The 15,271-nt window shown below is 39.0% G+C and overlaps 1 protein-coding gene across 9 annotated transcripts in view; it reads right to left on the reverse strand.

Annotated features, from left to right (window-relative positions):
• NEK11 (NIMA related kinase 11) overlaps window positions 1-15,271 on the reverse strand; it is a 173,638-nt gene that overhangs the window by 96,716 nt on the left and 61,651 nt on the right. The window lies entirely within an intron of this gene.

The raw sequence follows: 15,271 nt of genomic DNA on the forward strand, positions 1-15,271 counted from the left end.
AGTCCCCCATTAGTTCAAGGTGATCTGCCCTTACTAGAAGTACCACCCAGAAAAACATTAATCCTCTCCAGAAGAAGATAGTATCACCCAACATCTCTCCACTATTTCATATATATTGTCCACCATTCACTCAAAAACCAGAAAAAGAAAGCAGGGAAAGGAGAAAAAGGTTTGTAACAAAATACAATTGTAGAAACATTCCATACATTGTTAATCACAATGGACTAAAATCATGAATTAAAACACAAAGAAACAGGACTAAGCTTTTTTAAAAAGCACTTATTATAAAGAACACACTTTTTTTTTTTTTTTTAAAGATTTTATTTATTTATTTGACAGAGAGAGACACAGTGAGAGAGGGAACACAAGCAGGGGGAGTGGGAGAGGGAGAAGCAGGCTTCCCGCCGAGCAGGGAGCCCGATGCGGGGCTGGATCCCAGGACCCTGGGATCATGACCTGAGCCGAAGGCAGACGCTTAACGACTGAGCCACCCATGCACCCCAAGAACACACTTTTTAAAAAAAATGTAAGGACATAGGTTGAAAGCAAGAGGATTGAAGAGATATTCTAGGCAAAAGAAAGCTGGTAAAAAGCAGTATTAGGTAAATTAAGGATAAAGAGTATCGCTACAGGGGCACCTGGGTGGCACAGTTGGTTAAGTGACTGACTCTTGATTTCGGCTCAGGTCATGATCTCGGGGTTGTTGAGATCAAGCCAGGCTGGGGCTCCGCACTGGGCATGGAGCCTGCTTAAGATTCTTTCTCTCCCTTTCCCTCTGCCCACGCCCCTGGCCAACACCTCCCCCCACAGGCAGGGGCACTGTCTTTCTTTCTCTCTCTCTCTCTCCCTCCCTCTCAAAAAAAAAAAAAAAAAGTATCACTATATAATAAAGAAATCCAATAATTTATTGAGAAAAATTTTATTTATTTATTATTTTAGAGAGAGAAAGAGAGCAAGGGGGAGGGGAAGAGGGAGAGAGAGAATCTTAAGCAGGTCCACCCTCAGCGCAGAGCCTGATGCAGGGCTCAATCTCATGACCCTGAGATCATGACTTGAGCAAAATCAAGAGCTGGATGCTTAAGCAACTGAGCCATCCAGGTGCCCCTATTGGGAAAATTTTTAAATTCTGTACTTGTCTGCAACTTATGACACAAGCTTAGATACATTATGAAAAATTAATAAAAATTTAAGGAGAAATTGACAAATCCACAATCATAGTGGGAACTTTAACATATTTCCCTCAGTATGTATGGTGATTAACATAATAAAAAAATTCAAAAAAAACCCATATTTCCCTCAGTAATTAATAGATTCAGTAGGCAAAAAAATTAATAAGGATATAGATTTTAGTAAAACAATTATAGATTTGAAAAACACAATTAGCTTGAGCTAATACACATAAATTGAATATTTCATCAAAAAACTTAAAAATGCATGTTGTTTCAGGCACACATGGAATATTTTCAAAAACTGACAATGAACTAATCAATAAAGCAAGCATCAACAGATTACAAAGAATCAGCACCATACAGTTCACACACAGCACACATACAGTTCAACGAAGTTACATTAGAACCCCATCAGGTGCTTAGAACAGTGGCGCAGTGACTGGTGAAGACAAAGTCTCTGAGTTTATGAAGTTTTCTGGTAAGGCAAACAGGCAGAAAACAACTAAATGAATATATATATAATACGATGTCTGCTAACTTAATGCTATTAAAACAATAAAGCAGAGCAAGAAGCTAGAGACTAACCAGAGTAGGGAGATGCCAGTTTATAGTTGAGATCAGGTGGTCAGGCAGGCCTTGGAGAAAGCGACATTGGAACAGAGATGTGAATGAAGCTATGGGATGAGCCATGGTTGTGGTGGTTGTTACTGTTACTGCTCATACTTCTATTGTTATTGCTACCACCAATATAGCAAAAGGGAAGTTGTGTGAGGCTATCAAGCAGAAATGAATGATGAACTATAGGGAGTGGTTTAAACCCCATCATCCTTCCCCCCTCACTCTTGAACACCCCACTCCCTGCTCAAGACTCTCCATGACCCCTACTGTTGACTGAATCAAGATGGCTTCACATCTGGAGTCTTCCATTTCTAGCCTCCTCTTCCACCTATTTATTCATACAAAAAAAAAAAAAAAATCTAATGAAGGAATAAACATTTAATTATATATTTGAAGTACCTTTTAAAAGGGGAAAAAACTCAAGAATAACTATAAGCCAAGAAAATATGGGCTAAGAAATGGTTACATCTCTGTTGAAGCCAACAAGGCACTTGCTTTATCTTAAATGCAGCACACATGTTTCTTCCTTTATGTCACTGCTCATTTTAAAACGCCTTCCTCTTTCATCTCTGCTTCTCAGAATCCTGTCTGTCCTTCAGGATTGTATTGGATACAAACCTCATGTACCTCCTTGGAGTCCCCTGACTACCCCCTTCCTTCCAAAGGCGCTGGTACGGTAGGCCAATTAGTCACTTGCCTGGGGATGCCAGGCCCTCAGGCTCCTGCCACATCTGGACTAGGATGAAACACCACACTGTGGGACATGGAATCAAGCATTCCAATTGGCAATGTAAGGAACTAGATGACACAGCCTAAAAGTGCAAGGGAGTTAACTCCTTTGGAGTAGACCAGTGGGAGACAAGAGGAGAAAGAAGCTAGGCAATCATTTTCTCTTTTTCTCCCTAAGGCATGCTACCCCTGTGTTTATAAGCCATACAAATATCCCTGCCAGGCAACCTGCTATTGTCTTTCTCCAGCTCTTTGTGAATTGATGGCCAGTACAGTAACACACACTTCTCTGCTTCACATCCTCAGCTCATTTCAATTTGTCCTCATTCTCACCACCCTGGGTCTATACCACCCAGGACAGGTAACAGCATCCCAATCCTTGCCCTGGGTTGTTTCCTAGAGGCCCAAGCTTAGAAAAGTATCCCCCTGTATCACTTTCTTTTTTTTTTTTTTTAAGATTTTATTTATTTATTTGACAGAAAGAGACACAGCGAGAGAGGGAACACAAGCAGGGGGAGTGGGAGAGGGAGAAGCAGGCTTCCCGCCAAGCAGGGAGCCCAGTGAGGGGCTCTATCCCAGGACCCTGGGATCATGACCCAAGCCAAAGGCAGACACTTAACAACTAAGCCACCCAGGCGCCGCCTGCCTGTATCACTTTCTTAACCACTATTCCTACTACTATCAACAAGTTAGACAAGTTACTCTCCCACTTCTGTTCTTTTCACACCATATTCTACAATTGACCGATCACTCTTGCTAAATCCTAAGCTCTACAAGGTCTGTATCTTACCTGACTATATTATCCCCTGTACACTATAAACATTTAATTAAACTGGTAGGTTAAACTTGATTGAATCCTTGGGTGTACAGGTGCCTCAACTTTTCAAACTATTTTTGATTGACATTTTTCCAAAATGGACTATATAATTCCCTGACATCACAAAGGATAGTTTTTAACAATTCATGATTATAATATGCATCAATTACTATGGTGTATCTAATCGTCAGGCCTATACAGGAGACCCCAATTTGAGAGCAGTATTCCTGAGACTTAGGCTGGGAATAGGCATGTGGCTTTACAAAATTAAATCTTGCCCTAACTTAAAAACCTTCCATGGGTCTTCACTGCTTCCAGAATAGAATGTAAAATCCTATAAGTGGCCTGTAAGAGATTAGAAGATCTGGCCATAGTAATGCCTCCAGAAGCCTTAGCAAAAACTCAGGCCAGGTCTGTATCACCTTTTACTCTTCCACACTGTTCTCTACTCATAGTAGAGGCTCGATAAATGTATGTTAACTTTAGAAACACTATACCGGGAACAAAAATGAGTACCATCTTGTGGGGCTCATTTATTAATCCTAAAAAACAATGAGTGCCAACTACATGCTATGTGCTATATAACATAATGTGAAAAATATAAAGATTCATAAGACAAGGCCATGTATCCCATAATGCCCAATCAGGTTGGAGAGATAAAGGAAAAGTACACAAATAACTATAAAAGATGGCAGAGGGGAACCCAGTTCTCATCAATTTATTAAAAATTATTTATGGGTTAGCCTGGTGATGGGTATTAAAGAGGGCACGTTCTGCATGGAGCACTGGGTGTTATGCACAAACAATGAATCGTGGAACACTACATCAAAAACTAATGATGTACTGTATGGTGATTAACATAACATAATAATTTTAAAAATTATTTATAATTATAAATAGTTACCAATTTAGACATTCACATTCAGAAGGAAACCTCTCTCCCAACAAATGATTGCTCTTACGTACATGCCCACGAAATTGTACTGTTATCAGTTAACACTAGAAATATCAGTTATAAAAATAATTGGTTTTTTACCATTACAATTAGTGATAATGTAGGTGTAGCAATGTTACCTCAGTACAGTGGTCAGACCTCTGTCATCCAGAACAAAGCTGTAAATCATGACTGAGGAGCAGGGCCAAAGAAAAGCCACTCAGAAAGTCCATCTACTTTACTTCATGGAGACAAATAGCCACACACTCAAACAGGGAATGCAATTAGAATTGTACATAAAAAGAAGAATTGAGAATGATGCCAGGAGTTTCCTCTAATTCAAATAATCTTTATTCTCCTAAAAGCTTTGGAGAATTACAGAGGAATAAGCAATGCTTTCAAGAATGGAGAGGAAAGGGAAAAATAAAAGTGGACAACACAGGTCTGGGCCACTTCTCAGGGCAAATAACCCCCAGTGCTATCACCTAAAGCGCTATGCTGCTATACTTATGTCTACTCTGGAGATGGGAAAATCAAGGCCCAGAGAGGCTAAAGAATTTGCCCACATATGAATTTGCCCAATAACTTGCCTATGAGTACAGACAGGTCTATATGACTCCACAAAGTATCATAGTTCTGTTTTACTCATGGTAAATGTTCAATAAATGTATGTTGATTTTAAAAGCACTATCCTTGGCACAAAGATGAATACCATCTAGTGGGGCCCATTCATTAATTTAAAAAAAATAGAAACTTTCCAAAAAAAAAAAAAATAGAAACTTTCCTTTTAATAAATATTCTCTCGTGCCTTCTTATATTCCCACAACATCTAGAGCTGGGCTCTGTGTAAATATGATGTTGACTACTTAAAGATTAAAGGCAAAACAATTATATTTAACAAATAGAGGGTTAAATAAAATTTGGCCTCTTCTGTGCCCACTCTTGGGGTTCCCTTGGTATTGCAGGAACTATTAAGCACCTACACAATGATCATTCTCTTGCTCTTCTCCCTTGATATCAGAACCCCATGAGCCCTGGGGAGGCTGGGCCCTCCTCAGTCTTGGTAGGTAAGGGCAATGAGGAGGGAAGGGAGTGAATGTGGAGGATATTATGGGAAATAAATTGAGGTAATCTCTTTTCCCTTTGGGGTGACTGGCTTAGGTATATGGTATGACCAAATTCTAGCCAATGTTGAAGTACAATTTTCAAAAAGGTAAAATTATGAATATTATGAAAATATAAAATAAACACATGTCAAGGATTTTGTTCCACTCATTAATCAATGAGGAAACTAGTAATATGTTAAAACGGAGTCAGAGTCTTTGACAAGCTAAATTATTTACAAGAGGATAGCTGGGTTAGGTACAAAACTGATTAGTGGCCAACAGGGCCGTAAACCAGATTCCCAGAGTTGTCTGTTCCAGTGAACAAAAAATATTTGCATCTCTTCTAGACAAAAATATTCAAGTTAACCTCTACTTCTACAGAGTTATAAAATAGCCCAGATGATAGGAAACTAAGTCCAGCCTTGTGCTCAAAGAATACTCAATAATCTCTTCTGCCCTTTCTAAGTTTTGGAAATTTTTTCTAACAATGAAATGTAAGTCTGCTGGAAGCCTGTAGGAAATAGTTCCATACTTTTATAAAAGATGAAAAAAGAGGGTGACATATGGCCCTTTTATCTTGTTTGGCTTTTGGTTACTGTTGTATGGGGGTGGGTGATACGTGGTGGTGCTTCAGCCATCGGGGCAACTACAAGAGGACAAGCCCAATTACAAAAGCCAACCATGCTGAAAATGGTACTAAAGAGATGGAAAGAACTTGAAGTATTGCTGAGCCACCAGTGTCAACCACCCTCTTTGGACACTTCTTGTTAGGTGAGTTAATGAATTTTCTTTATGATTTAAGCTGCTTCTGTTACTTGCACTTAAAAGCATCTTAAGTTGATTCACTTGGTCCCTGCAGCTCGTAATATGAGATCTGAGGAGAGGGTACTGGTTCTCTTCCAGCTACGAGTACCAGGGAGTCCGAGAATCTAAGGGTTTAGAATTTGGAAGAGTGAGCTTGGTAGGTGACCAGGAGACTGGGTACTATAAACTTGGAATAAGTAATACATTCAAGAGAAACTTAGCCAGTGACACCTAGACAAGGAGAAGATGAGTTTTAGATAACAATGCATTGATAGCCCTCAGATATATAAATATATAAGTATGTAAATCAGCACTAAGTATTTTAAGAAAAAGGCAAACAATGTGTTAGAAAACAGTTATGAGAAGTAATTGGCTGGCACCACTCCAATGAAATAATAAATTCTATATAATAGACAAGATATCACACTATTTGGCAAATTTGGTTAAAGTATAATTTACTGGCTTTCTGGTTACAGTAAGCAAAAATAGTTCCAGCAAGAAAGTCTTGTCATATATTTAGTTACTATCCTTTCCTTTGAAGCATATAAAAATCAAATCCAAGAAATAACAAGGTGACTAGTAATATAGGCAACTTATATAAAACCCTTCTTCTAAAAAGCTCAGAGTAGCCCTTCATCTATTACATCATATGTCCCATACCATGTGTAGGTCCCTCTCATTTCTAAGTTTCCTGATGCCCAAGAGAGATAAGTGACCGGCTAAGATTAGATGACAGTTGTGCTCAAATACATGGCAGAGCTCCTGCCTTTGTCTCCTCCGTCAGGCCATTTTCTACATCCTTCAGTCCCCAGGACCACAGGAGAGTGAAGAGAAGTCTGTGAAGGTAGATGGAACAGGTGTTTCTCAGGCTCTCAACCCAAAGTAGGACTGTGGAAAAGATACGCACAATTTAACCTTTCATCTTCCCTTAAGCACTTATCTCCATAGTTTCTAAACCTCAGCTCCCTCTCCACATGTCTGTCCTACATCTGGCAGGGTCTCAGGGTGGATTGCAAACTCTTCTGGCCAAAGGTACTGGTACAAAGAGTACTCCCTGTTGCTGGTCTCTGCCATGTGGCATCCATCCTAGCCCCTGAAGCACCTCCCTGGTAGGCCCTCAAGACCATGACCACCCCTCTGTGTTTTAAGAGAGGGGCAGAGTCAGGCTCCCTTCAAACGTAGCTATTGCCAACACAGCAGGAGCTGCCTACACCTGGCACTGGGGGTGGGAGGGGGGTCTCCTTGAAAAAAAGTGACCTCAGGACATCCTTAAAAAGTAGGAACTGGAAGAAAATAGGAAATCACCAGTAACACCACAAAGACCACAGCTTCTTTCTGCTTTTCCATCTTCAAATCTGGGGTAGCACACCACCATCCCCCATCATATTTACTGACCTGGATTTCCAGTAGTGAATTCCTGATGCCACCTCTCAGGGAATATTGGGCCATTCTAGCACAAAACCTCACCAAGCTGTCAGGGAAACTGTGTGGGCTGCCAGGTGATGAGGCAGTCATCTTAGGGAAAGTGTTCCAGCCCCAGTCTCTCCTCCACTGTAAAAGCACCAAAATCAGCAAGGCCTCAAGATCACCAGCAAATGGGCTCTCTGCAGAGAGGCTGCTCTGACCTTTATCCTAAAAAATCTAGGCTAATTGGACTCCTCCCCCTTCAACAGGAATGAGTTTGGGTTTTTTGTTTGTTGTTTGCTTAGTGGTTTCCAAATTAACATTGGGGCAAAAAAAAAAAGATGAGCAAGACATTGCCTCTGCCCCCAAGGAATTCCCTTATGCCCAATTCTGCTGTGGTGTCCAGAGATGATGATATTTCAAACATTAGCCAATTAATTGGACTAAAGAGAAGAAAGGCTATAGGATTGCACTTTCAGAGACTGGGTGGTTCTAGCTTTGTCCAAGGTTCCAAAGTCCCTCAACTACTGGACCAGCCTATGGAACCTTGAAGGAGTTGGTAAGGACCTTCAGAACACAAACACCCTTATAAAAGTTACATCCCTCTGTGCCAGAGGTTCAGGCCCACAGGGAGGAATGAGTTTAGTACTACATTCTCAAGATAGCTTATAGTGAACTGTGAATATATTCAGCTTGTGGCATCACTATTTTTGTGTTTATGTGTTTATGCCATATGCTATAGATTTAGCATATTATAAATGTATAAATAAACCAAATTAAAATAAGTACAGGACAGCTCCAAAGGAGTAAACAAAATCTTTATTTCTTCTGTAACCTCATTTTTCTTAGCTTTTCCAGGATCTTCTTGATCTCCTCTGCTGGTGCACTATATTAGTCAGGGTTCGCCAGAGAAACAGAGCCAATAGGCTATAATACAGATATAGATTTAGATAGAGATAGATATGGTGATTTACGATGAGGAATTGGCTCATACAATTATGGAGCCTGAGAAATTCCACAATCTCCAAGTGGGAGACCCAGGGAAGCTGGTGGCATAACTCAGTGTGAGTCTATAGACCTGGGAACCAGGGGAATCCACGGTCTAAGTCTCAGTCTGAGGACAAGAGAAGATGAGATAAGCCCCAGCTCAAAGCAGGAAAATGGGGGCAAATTCCTCCTCTCTGCCTTTTGTTCAAGTCAGGCCCCCAAGGGATTAGATGGTGACCAACCACACTGGAGAGGGCAATCTACATTACCGAGTTCACGGATTCAAATACTGATCTCATCAGAAACACCCTCACAGACATACCCAGAAGCAATGTTTAATCTGGACACCGCATGGACCACTCAAGTTGACACATAAAATTAACAACCACCTGCACTAAAATAATTTGCAAGGCATTTGCAACAGAGGAGCAAAACCTAACTTCTTTTTTTTTTAAGATTTTATTTATTTATTTGACAGAGACAGAGAGAGATGGAACACAAGCAGGGGGAGTGGGAGAGGGAGAAGCAGGCTTCTCGCTGAGCAGGGAGTGCGATATGGGGCTCAATCCCAGGACCCTGGGATCATGACCCAAGCCGAAGGTAGATGCTTAATGACTGAGCCACCCAGGGTGCCCCAAAACCTAACTTCTTCACATGTGTTGTTTCCAAGGTAATCTTCATAACTCATAATCTATGTAATTTTCAAAATACATTTTAATATATACTATAGACCATATTGGCTATGGTTTGAAAGATTTGATTTGAAAGCTGAATGAAGCATTGTGGTAGTCTGTACTCCTGTTCCCAAACAGTCACACCTCTTGTGACTTGCAGTGAATGTTCCCTTCAGGAGGAATAGGCTCCTCCACTCTTCTGACACTGGGCTTGGTCATGTGACTCACTCTGGTCAAAAGCATGTGAGCAGATGGGGTGATTGTCATGTCTGAGCAGGACCGTCAAGAGCCACGGAGTGTTTCTGCTAACTCTCTTGCTTTTCCCTCTGCCATGAGAAAAGCACGTCCCACGTGGGAGCTGCTCCTTCAGTTTTGATACTGAAATGGCAGGACAGGTAGAGCTGACTCGCAGCTGATCTGCAGCTGCCAAATGCAACATGAGCAAGAAATTGTTGTTGTAAGCCACTGAGATTGGGGTTTTTTGTTCATACAACATGACTTCCTTCAGCAGGAAGAGTTTTAGTGTCTTATTCTCAAGGTAGCTTTTAGTAAACCGAACATTCTTAGCTTTATACATCATTATTTGTAAGTGTCTATGCTATATGCTAATAGAATCATTCTTTTGGATTTAAAATGCTTTAAGAACAGATAATTAAGATAACTTCTTTATTTTTTTAATTAATTATTTTTAAAAAATTTTAATTCCAGTATAGTTAAATACAGTATTATATTCGTTTCAGGTATACAATATAGTGATTCAACAATTCCATATATTACTCAGTGCTCATCAAAATAAGTGTACTCTTAATTCCCATCACCCATTTCACCCATGCCCCACCCACTGGTAACCATCTGGTAACCATCAGTTTGCTCTGGTAACCATCAGTTTGCTCTCTATAGTTAAGAATCTATTTCATGGTTTGTCTCTTTCTCTCTCTCTCTTTTTTTACCTTTGCTCATTTGTTTAGTTTCTTAAATTCCACATATGAGTGAAATCATATGGTATTTATCTTTTTCTCACTGGCTTATTTCATTAGCATTATACTCTCTAGATCCATCCATGTGGTTGCAAATGGCAAGATTTCAATTTTTTATGGGTGAATAATATTCCATTGTGTACACACACACACACATATATACCACTTCTTCCTTATCCATTCATCTATCGATGGACACTTAGGTTGCTTCCATAATTTGGCTACTGTAAATAATGCTGCAGGAAACATAGGGATGCATGTATCCCTTTGAATTAGCATTTTTGTATTCTTTGGGTAAATATCCAGTAGTGCGATTACTGGATCATAGGGTAGCCCTATTTTTAATTTTTTGAGCAACCTCCACACTATCTTCCAAAGTGGCTGCACCAGTTTGCATTCCCACCAACAGTTCATGAGAGTTCCTTTTTCTCCGCATCCTCATCAACACTTACTGTTTCTTATGTTTTTGATTTTAGCTATTCTGATATTCTGTTATATAAAAGTGGTGAAGTGGGGGTGCCTGGGTGGCTCAGTCGGTTAAGTGTCCAATTCTTGGTTTCAGCTCACGTCATGATCTCAGGCTCGTGAGATCAAGCATGGCGTATCAGGCTCCATGCTCAGCATGGAGTTTGCTTGAGATTCTCTCCCTCTGTCCCTGCCCCTGCTCATGCTCATGCTCTCTCTCTCTCAAATAAATAAATAAAATCTCAAAAAAAAAGTGGTGAGAGTGGACCTCCTTGTTTTGTTCCTGGCCTTAGGGGAAAAGCTCTCAGTTTTTCACCATTGAATATGATGTTAGCTGTGAGTTTTTCATATAAAGCCTTTATTATGTTGAGGTATGTTCCCTCTAAATCTACTTTATTAAGGGTTTTTATCATGAATCCATGTTGTGCTTTGTCAAATGCTTTTCCTGTATCTATTGAAATGATCATATGGTTTTTATCCTTTCTCTTATTGATGTGATGTATCACATTGATTTGCGAATACTGAACCACATTTGCAACCTAGGAATAAATCCCACTTGATCGTGGTGAATGATTTTTTTAATGTATTGTTGGATTCAGTCTGTTAATATTTTGTTGAAGATTTTTATATCTATGTTCATCAGAGATATTGGTCTGTAGTTCTCTTTTCTTTTTGTTGTGTCTTTATCTTGTTTTGGTATCAGGGTAATGCTGGCCTAATAGGATGAATTTGGAAATTTTCCTTCCTCTTCTATTTTTTGGAAAAGTTTGAGAAGAATACATATTAACTCTTCTTTAAATGTTTAGGACACCTAGGTGGCTCAGTCAGTTAAGCATCTGCCTTCAGCTCAGGTCATGATCCCAGGGTTCTGGGATCAAGTCCCACATCGGGCTCCTCGCTCAGCAGGGAGCCTGCTTCTCCCTCTGCCTGCCACTCCCCCTGCTTGTGTGCTCTCTCTCTCTCTCTCTCTGACAAATAAATAAATGAAATCTTAAAAAAAATAAATATTTGGTAAAATTCACCTATGAAGCTATCTGGTCCTGGACTTTCGTTTGTCGGGAGTTTTTTGATTACTGATTCAATTTCTTTGTAGGTAATTGGTCTGTTCAAATTTTCTATCTCTTCCTGCTTCCTTTTTTGGTAGGTTATAGGTTTCTAGGAATTCAACCATTTCTCCTGTGTTGTCCAGGAGATAGATTATTTTCTAGAGGAGACATATTTAGAAGTATACAAATTAAATATTGAAAACTAACAGAAGTGAAAAGTAGATGACATATTTATGATTAGGAATAACATATAGCATTTTTCCATTTAAAAACTACTCTGGAGATCGCTTGTGGTGAGCAGAGTATAATGCACAAACTTCTTGAACCATTATGTTGTACACCTGAAACTAATATAACATTGTGTGTCAGCTACACTCAAAAAACCTCACAAAAAATAGTCTAGAGATTTGATCAAGATAGTGATAACTGCCTCCCCTTTCCACCTGAAATTCCCAGAAATGTGAGCAATTTTTCAGGAGGAAATTCATAATAGTGCTAGAAAATAGTTATATATGGGCAAGAATTTTCATAAAAGCTCTGAAAGAATGCAAAAAGAAGATCCCCAAACCTAAAACATACAGAAGAATGTTGCCTCCAGATCCCTCTTCCCACAGAAGCAACCAGCTCAATAATATGCCCTGTATGGTTTTTCTCACTTCTCCATCTCACTCACTCTCCCCACTCACTGGTTTCTGTTTCATGAAATCACCCCCTAGATAAACTTCTTACACTCCAGTTTTTGTTTCAAGGTTCTGATATCAGAGGAACTCCAACAGACAAGTTTCGGTGTTTTCCCAATATCTAGGGCCTCACTTGTAACTAACTCCCACCCTTCCTTCCTTTCTTCCTTCCTTTTTCCGTCCTTCCTTCCTTCCTCCCTTCCTTCCTTCCTCTTTCCCTCCCTCCCTCCCTTCCTTTCTTCTGTCTCTCTCTCTCATCCTCCCTCCTTCTCTCCTTCCCTCCCTCTCTCCCTGCTATCTTCCTTCCCCCCCCTTTCCCTATCTCACTCTCTCCATATTTCACCCAGGATATTCACCATTAAACTCAGCACCACTGCTTCAAATCTATCTTTCCAACTTCTCACTCACCCTTGGGTGATGAAACTTGGGTTCATCCTTGACCTTCTCTTATCACGTTTCACATATCTATGTAATTTTAACTCCAGTCATTTGAACTTATCAAGTTAACTGTCATCCTTCCATGTCCTGCCCACTGCTGTCATATTGTTTCAGGTCCTACAACCTCATGCATGGATATTCTAAAAGGTTTCAGACTGATATCCTGAGTTCCCCTCTCTCCCCTCTATAATTTATCACCCAGTCTTCCTGAAGCTCTGATCATAGTTCTACTCAAAAGGTTTCTGTGGCATTATTGTCTATACTACAAAATAAAGCCCTCTACAACATCATGTCAACCTACCTTTCCTCACAACTTCATTCATGTACCCCAAGAGCCATTCCAACTGAACTATACTCATCATTCACTCTAAAAGTGCCAGGACTTCCCAGTACTGTGCCTTTGCTAACTCTGTTCCCTAATCCTGGAAAGCTCAGACTCATCTTTCACCTTATCCAAAACCTACTTTGGGTCAAATATCATTTCTTCCAAGACCTTCATTGATTCTCCCAAATAGCATCATTACCCCTTTTCTGATCTCCTATAGCACTTAAAGTGTACTTTTCTTGGCATTCTTATCAGTTGTTTTAAATTAAAGTATAATTTACATTAAAATATATAAATCTTAAACTTGATTAATTTATCACCCTTGTAATCATCCATTTGGGTCAAGATATAGAACACTTCCAGCATCCCAGAAGATTCTTTGTGCCCCCTTCCAGTCAAAATTCCCTTCAAAGGTTAATCTCTATTCTGAGATTGGGTTAGTTAATCTCAGATTAGTTTTGCCTGTTTTTGAACTTGATGTAAATGGAGTCACATAGTATGCACTCTTTTGCATCTGGCTTCTTTCACCCATCATGTCTCCGAGATTCATCCAGTCATGCATATCAATTGTATGTTCTTTTATTGTATAGTATTCCATTGTAAGACTATACCACAATTTATTTAACCATTCTATTCTAAATGGACATTTCTCAGTGTTTTAGCTATTACAAATAAGGCTTCTATGGACATTTTGTACTTGTCTCTTGTTGGACACAGGTACTCATTTTTCATCTCAGGAAGAGAATTACTGGGTCATAGGGTATTTGAATGTTTATGTTTGGAAGTACGATCAAACATTTTTCTAAAGTGATTATACCAGCAACATAAGTTCCAGTAGCTCCACATCCTTATCAGCACTGTTATTGTCAGAGGTTTTTTTTGTTTTTATTTTTGTTTTGTTTGCTCTTCTGGTGGCTATGCTTTCATTTCTACATTAAATTACAACCACAAACAACAATATTTACAGAGCACTTAACAGACTGCAAACTTTTTAAATGTATAACATCTCAGTGCATATTCCCTATAGTTCTGTAAGTAAGCAGGGAGAATCCCATTATTATTCCTATTTTATAGATGAGAAAACAAAGGTTCAGAGAGGTTAAGCAGCTTGCCCAGGGCTATAAACTATGTAGCAGAGACTCTGCAGCTGGCATATCCATCAGGCTATAGGGTTTATAGTTATTTGGGTAGTTTACTAACAGTTTGGCTAGTTTACTAACAGCTCTTTAAGGTTAGGTCTTATTTTTAATTTATCTCTATTTAATAAATGAATAAATGAACTTAAGTATAAAATTAAAATTTCTCTGTCTATACAGAAAACCTTTGCAATAATTGGTTTATAATAACATAATAAATAAGCACCATCGCTTACTACCTGAATCACAAAGGAGGGTATTTCAAGAACACAGATACACAAATATCCAAACACTTAGCCCCATTTAATGACTTTCTTAAAATGTTGAAGGATTAAAAAAAATATTTTAATCTTCTCTCTGAAGGATTATTTTAAACTCATTTACTTCAACTATTAAGCACACCAAATGTATTGCAAATATTTGGGTTCCTAAATCAACTAGATTTCAGTTTTTTATTTTGTACATAGAACACAAAAAATTGTCACCTTTATATGTGAAGGTGACATGTACATATGTGACATATACATATACATATTTCCTTATGTATTAGCTAACAAACATGCCATGGAATAGTAAAGAAAAGAAAAGAAATACCAATATAACTGTATACACATATGTCCTACATTCAGCAGCTTTGGGTAGTTTATTAAAAGATTATTTGATATTCTTTTATCACTGTTTCTTAGGATAGTTTGACCTCATTCAAAAGATTGCTATGAGTTGTCAATAAATCAGTGCCTATCTGTATCATCCAGCATGTGTTTAGAAGATACATGGCAAAGCTCAGTATTATCTGGTTACTTTTTATGCATTCAGAAAAAACAGGCAACACATTTGAGCTATCTGACATCCATGGATGGCCAGACCTTGATGTACTCTCTACATTTCAACCTTTTTTCAAGAACAATGTTGCACACACTCCTAAGTTGAAAGATGTACTATGGATATCTCATAGTATCTAC

Source organism: Halichoerus grypus, chromosome 1 (genome assembly GCF_964656455.1).
Source record: "Halichoerus grypus chromosome 1, mHalGry1.hap1.1, whole genome shotgun sequence".
NCBI classification, from domain to species: domain Eukaryota; kingdom Metazoa; phylum Chordata; class Mammalia; order Carnivora; family Phocidae; genus Halichoerus; species Halichoerus grypus.